The sequence below is a fragment of the Nesoenas mayeri genome (assembly GCF_963082525.1).
Source record: "Nesoenas mayeri genome assembly, chromosome: 13".
NCBI classification, from domain to species: domain Eukaryota; kingdom Metazoa; phylum Chordata; class Aves; order Columbiformes; family Columbidae; genus Nesoenas; species Nesoenas mayeri.
In genome coordinates this window covers 12,886,065-12,892,887 of record NC_137550.1, presented here as the reverse complement: position 1 = coordinate 12,892,887, position 6,823 = coordinate 12,886,065, and positions in this window count along the sequence as shown.

Sequence of the window (6,823 nt, the reverse complement as noted above, 5' to 3'; positions counted from 1 at the left end):
CAGTCTTCAGAGCCCACCTTGGTGAATCTGAAATTCTCATTTTTCCTCTTGAAAGCCCTTGCTATTCCTCCCTTCCATCGTTTAGAGTACAAAACTCCTGCAGTATTTTTCATCCTCCCTGATGCCCAGAAGACAAAGAACCTCTGTACAAAAGAGCCTTGTGGCATTGCTAGGGAGATTAAGGCTTTTAAAAAATAACTACTTTGTTCTTTAAATGTTAGTAAACAGGCTGTGAGATGGCAGGTGCCTGGGTTCCAGAAAACACCAAGTTTTGCATCATTTAAAAAGGAGAAGTGCATTTTTTTTTTTCAGTTGCAAGCTTCACCTGTTGCTGAACATTATGGGCAGAAAGAGGCAGAACTCACCTGCCCTGGGATACAGGTTTACTGCACGGCAGTGTCAGTTCAGCTTGCCAGGACCAGTCGGTCTCACCCCCGTCCCGTGCTACCTCGGAAGCCTGTAGTGACATCCTTCTCCCATTTTAACCCCGAAGCACACTGTCACCTTGCTACTAAATCTGGTGTCTCGACAGGCTGAGACTCCGTGTTCGGGATAACTACAGTGCTTGACAGCTGGAGTTACTGCAGAGTCTGAAGCACGACTTTTATGAGACCCCTGTGTCTTTAAGATATAAACTTAACCCAGCTTTACAGATGAGGAGCGGAAAGACAGAGAGATCAAGAGAATTTTCCAGGAACGTACAGGTGGGCTTTGGCAGAGGAGCAGTTTGAATCATGCTACTGAACAGGAGGCTAATGCCCTGACAGCTACATCATTCCTCCCATCTAATGTCTGACATCCCACTGAGTTTAACAGAGCGCTAATGGAGAAACTTGTAGAAAGAAGAGCACAAAACAGGAATAACATATCTGACTTAACTCACGGGCAAAACAGCAGAGTGCAATTGCTGAGAATAGCAAGGTCTTGTTATCTTTTTGGGGTTTTTTTTAGCAGGAAACAGCGTCCAAGAAGTGTCTACTTTATCTCTGAAATTCATGGCATGGACTGTCCTGAAACAAGGGCCTGAGCAGAGCTCCCTGGCCAGGCCGGTGACTCCCCGGAGACAAAGGAGAGCCTGTTGTCTCCAGCCCCACGCAGCCGCTCAGACATGCTGGTCCTGAGCGCTATTCCTGGCCTTGCGCTGACTCACTCGGTGACCTTGCTGAGAAAGACTCTTACATCCTAGTCTGCCTGCCTGTAAAAGCCATCATGGTCTCCTAAGGTTGGATTCTATGCGAAGCATAGATGATGAACAAATATGAAATATTTCTTCTGCTTTCCTTCAACACTGCTGCTGATCTATGCAAGGACAATGTGTGAAGCTTCGCTTTTTATTCAGTGTGGGACATAGCCACATCCTGAAAAAAACTGCACCATAAACAGATTTTGTCATTTCACTAATACCGCTCTGTTCTGTTAAAGGTGAAAGGATTTTTAGAATCTAGTTTACTCATTGCTAGTTACGTTTCTCCATCTAGGTTCAGAGCCAAAACTCATTAGAGGCAGTGGGAATCTTCCCATTCATTCCTATTCGCTTCTGTTGGCTTCAGCTCAAGCTTTTCAGTTCATATTCACTTGGACAATGAAGATCAGTGATGGCAGTTTCACTATCAGTGTCTTTGTTGCCCCCATGTCTCATTTCTAAAACCTTCAGCACAATGTCCATTTGTCTTTAGCAACTGCTTCCTTTCAGATTTCAAAAATAAGTAAGTCCATGGAAGAAACATTTCTTTTGGCTCTGCATTGGCTGAAAGCTCATCTGCAGACATTTCAGTTTTGGTAGACAGTGTCTCTTTCATTCTCTCCATCATCTCAGCACACCAGCCTGCTATTTTTGCCTCAAAGGCTGTGCTGCACTGAGTCATGTAGCTCTCTCTGGTTTACTTTGGAGCTAGTGTAATCAGCGATAATCTCAATGCTCACCCTATGGAGACGAGAAGCATTTACTTGTGAAATCTAACAGAAAGATGGCAGCTCAATGAAAGGAGTGCTGAGCATATTCTTTTAATACACGCAACAGGAGGAAAAAAAATCATTGTGATTAATGACACCCACACCACTGCAAGATTATCTTATGCTCTACAGGTGATGGCTGGATGTGTAGCTTTGCTGGATGGTCCTCCTGGAGAGTGGGACGTCTGGGGCTGTCCTGGCCGCTCCCCACTGGCCTTCCAGGTCAGTGCTGAAGGGAACATCTCACACTGCTGCAGATGCTGCTCTGTGGTTACTGCAATCACTAAAAAGCAGCAAATGGGTTGAGAAAATAGGCCAGCACAGGCCGATCCAAACCCCCCCCGGCAGATTGCACTAGGCAGCACCAGGAGGGGAAGGCTGGGCTGGGGTTTAGCATTTATAACATAGCTTTTAAAAACCTTTGCACTAAGCGTGGGTATATGTTAAGACTTCAGTGATAAACTGGAGCATGGTACCCCTCTGGTACCAAGTTAAAAAGCTCACAGTATAGGACCTCAGCCTTGTGCTATGGGTTGAATCAACCCTAACACGTTTGTGACCGATGTCTTGATCAATGCGAGTCCTCTGGAATCCCTTGTGTTTTTCAGTCTTGCCACTGTCAAGACCTGTCTGTGCTTCTTATTCTTCTAAAGCTTCTCTCCCTCTGCTCCAGTTATTTGAATCAGACAGTTCTAACTGGTGACTGTGCTTTGGAGACGTGAGCAGAAACATTCAGCATAAAGGGAATGTCTGCAGAGCACCATGGATGCGAATCCTGTTTCTCATTTTCAGTCTTAGTTGCAAGAAAATCCTTCTTTATCCCCCAAAAAAAGAAAAAGTAAGAGAGAATTAGAATCCAAAGAAAAAGAAATAAAATGAGCATTCTCAGTTGTTTGCTCTGAGACCTACAGCTGGATGAAACCCATTTTTCTCACACTTTGAAGTTCATACTCTGGCGAAGGAAAGCCTTTCACAAGAAATCTGGCCTCTGACTGAGGAAGGTCACTGCAGGGAGAAGATCTGGGTGAAGGTACCTCAAAGGGATGGAATATTTTTCTTACCTCAAATGCTGTGTATGGATGAAACCTCGCTCATGAATTCCTTCCTCATTAGGTGGATATCTTTGTCTTTCTGCCACAGACTCTAGCAAAACAAAATAGTGATCAAACCTCGTGCCTGTCTCCTTTGTTGATGGCCATTTATTTTCCTTAACATTTCTCTTGTTTTGTACTCTTGGCTCAGAACTCTGTCTACTGCTCCAAACCAGTTAATTCTTCCTAAGAGCCGTATGGGCCCAGGGCCTAGATTATATTTATAAGCTGTAAGGATCTCCCCAGGCAGCCTCAGTTATAAAGGATTCAAGTCAAAGAGCTACAAGGAGATGCTAAAAAACAACCTTAGAGAGGAAACACAAAGAGATGGAACATCACACATTTCCCCCATGTTAAAGCTTAAAAGAACAGACTACAGTTCAAAGCACCGTAGAATGGGAGGTAAGTAATTTTCATCCTTTAATCTCCCATGTTTCCAGCAAAAGGATGAAATTTTCTGCTTTCCTCTGGTGTCTGAACACACGTGTTTAAGTTTTTCAGACAGGTCCCCATGTTTTTTGCACCAGTGCAAGTGCAAGAAAGATCATGCAAGGGAAGAGCAGCAGAACAGGCTGGGACTGGGGCTGGAACGGCAGCGGATCCAAGCAGTGACAAACCTCAACTGGATAGCGAGAGAAGAGGCTGCCGGGATGCAAGGCAGGGACGGATAGGAGGTCATATCAGAGGAAATCTCCTCATTCTTGACAGTTTTTAAACAAAAATAAGATTGCTTGCAGTATACTACTTATACTTTTGCATTGTAATTGTTGTTGAAGTGACTGACATGCCTCGTCCAGCTTTGTGGCTTCAGATGATTCATTAAACCCTTCTTTGTCGTGTTTTCCCTTCTTGTATAAAGAAGAAAGGTGCCCAGAGACTCTGTTAATCACTGTGTGTGCTTCCTGTCCTCTCTGAAGCTGCCATCCCGCAGAGGAGCAGCAGCCCATCAGAAACCTGCCCATGGCTCTGCTCGCCCCACACTTCTTGCTGTTAGGCTTCTAATAGCCTGTGTACTACTGTGTATTTGAACAAAGCTATGCAGGAAATGTTTTTCCCAGCTAGAGAAACATTTTGTTCCTATTCTGTGTTTGAGCCAAATGGAGTTTTCTTGAGGCCTTTTTTTCTGTTTTATTCAAAACAAAGGAATAAATAAGCAAACGTGTCTGCAGGAAGCTGAATGAAGCAGGCAAGGGACTTGCTGAACAGAAGACTCCTGCAAGATGTGACAGTTTTCTGACCTAATTCAGGCTGGTGTCTTGAAACCAGACTTCACACATGGAGATCACCAAGTTGCAGGCAAGGCTGGGATGGTGCTTTCCTTCCCTAGAAACGGCATCCCTAGCAGAAGTTATTCCAAACTGAGACTTCCCACAGAAGGTTTCTCTTTTGATAACATGCCATTTCCCAATGAAAAACACTGTCATCAAAGAGTTCCCCACCCTGTTTGCTCACAGACTGCCAATGTTAACTTGTCTTTCGATCCTCAAGGGATGTGTGTGCGTAAAAGACAGCCTGCCCAGATTGCAGAGAGAGGCACACCCAGCGATGGCCTTGCAGCTCTCCTCAGGATTAAGGCAGCTACGGCTGGCAGTGCTACCATCTGTGGGATTGAGGTGGGACTGGACTATGTATCCTAGGAAATGATGGGTTTACTGCTCTTTACTGGCTTAGGGATACTGGCCATATGCAGCCAGCACCTTGCCTGTCTTGGAGGTCAGTATATGTCTCCAAGGCACCCCATGCTTCAAATAAATAATAACTGAATTTACGAGACATGCACTGTTTTATCCCCGAACAACACAGCAAAGTGCAAGGCACATTGGTAATTTCCTGCCTGTTTCCACCACCTTTTCTGGGGGTTTAAATTTACAGGACGTGGAAAGCTGTCCATCAAAAAATGCTCTAGGTGCTCTCAGGAAAAGGAGAACTCCTTGATACAGCACAGCGCAATGAAAGTTGTCGGGCCTGCCAACTCACTGTCCTTCAAGGTAGTCACTACCCTTCTCCTCTCCTACCACAGATCACTAACACAGAAAAATGTCTTTCTTGTGAGGTTCTGCTTGCTTCTCCTTCTGCAGACAAAGCCCAGCTCTGGAAGCCCAAGCCAGCACTCACTAGTGTAGCACACAGCTGTGAATATCAGTTCTCTCCAGCTGAAGGCACAAGAGCTGATTGGGAGAACAACTCCATTTTGTAGAACATACCTCTAGTCAGGACTGTCTCCGTTAAACTCATAGGAAAGCTGTCTTTGCCTCCATCTGACGACAAAGGGCAGAATTAGCCATCTAAAATTCAGGTTTATAGGCTAAACCTTTCCCTTCCCTCTGCTATTGTTGAGGGAGGCAAACAGGCACCTGCCAAAGCAGGTTTGTAAAAGAGAGGTTTGCACAGCTGGGATGAGTCGGAAGAGCCTGTGTCTGCGGTGAGTGAGCAGGGCAGCCTGGGTAACCAGCCCCATTAGACACCCGATGTCCGGGCAGCTGCATTTAGGATAGATACGTTTTACCTTTGGCTAAGGCTAAACGCAGCATGCAGTGGAGAATGCAATTCCAGGCCCTGCTCTGATCAACGGCCATTCCCTCTGCTGCGCTTCCTTTATACACACGTACGTACAATGAGCACCAACAGAGGGGCCAGACAAAGTGAAGGAGTTCCCAGCTCTGGTATTGTCCCCTGCCAAGCCAATAAAAGGGAATAATTAGTGTAATCCTCTCTGTCAGGGCAATGCCACAAAGGATGGAAGACACTCCAAGGGACGGTCAGTCTCTAGCTGGTGCAGGTCCTTGGTCCTACAGAACTGCACTGCTTGGTCCCAGCGCTTCATGGTGCACGAGGCCACAGCCTTGATATCCTGGCTAAATTCTCAACAGGTTATTGCTTTCCATCCCAGTTGAGTAGTATTTCCACCAGACACAGCAATCTTAACTTCCTTGTTATTATTATTTTGTTTAGCTATGGTCACACTGATATCGCTGCCAGGTGGCTTTGCAGAGCTAGAAGCGTTTCATTAGGAAGTGAAATGCCCTCTTCCAGTCCTACTTCAATTCCCACGAGTATTGTGAGGCTAAGATATTTGTTAATATTAGTTAAGGAGCTTCTAGCTCCTCAGGTGAAATAATTGTCACAAAAAACCAAGTTATTACGGAGTTCTAGTCCAGTTAGCAAATCGCTTTTCCCATATGTATGAACAGAACACGCTGTTGTGTTAGGGCAATCTGCTATGCTTTGGAAAAGCTGAAACAGGTTGCTACCAGCACATGAAGATGCTCAGGGACAAAACGTGCCATTCTTACAACTGTATTTTTGATTTTGCACATTTTGAGGGAGAAAATAAAGAATTAAAAATAGTTCCCAGGACCATTTGGCCAGGTTCTGACACCAAATTCCTTGTGAAACTACACACTGTAGACTTTTAATCTTAATTAAAAGGTCAATTAAGTTTATCAACAGATAAAATATTATCTAGGGCATTACACAAATGCAACATGATTTTGTAGCAGCTGGTCAGTAACCTCTAATGAATTCTTAAACAACTCTCTGTAAATCAAAAATAAACTACAGTTCTATAATTTAGCTAGAATTTTCATTGTTCAGCTATACTTCCTATAAGATTGGTCTTTACTGTTATCCATAACTATTTAGAAGTCCATTACTGCAACACAGATATGAGGGAAGTTGTACTGTCTAAAAATTAGTTTTAGGCATAGAAAAAGCATTCATCACCTTAAGAATGATCTGGGGATTTATATAAAAATTAGCATTAACTGGTGACATCATGT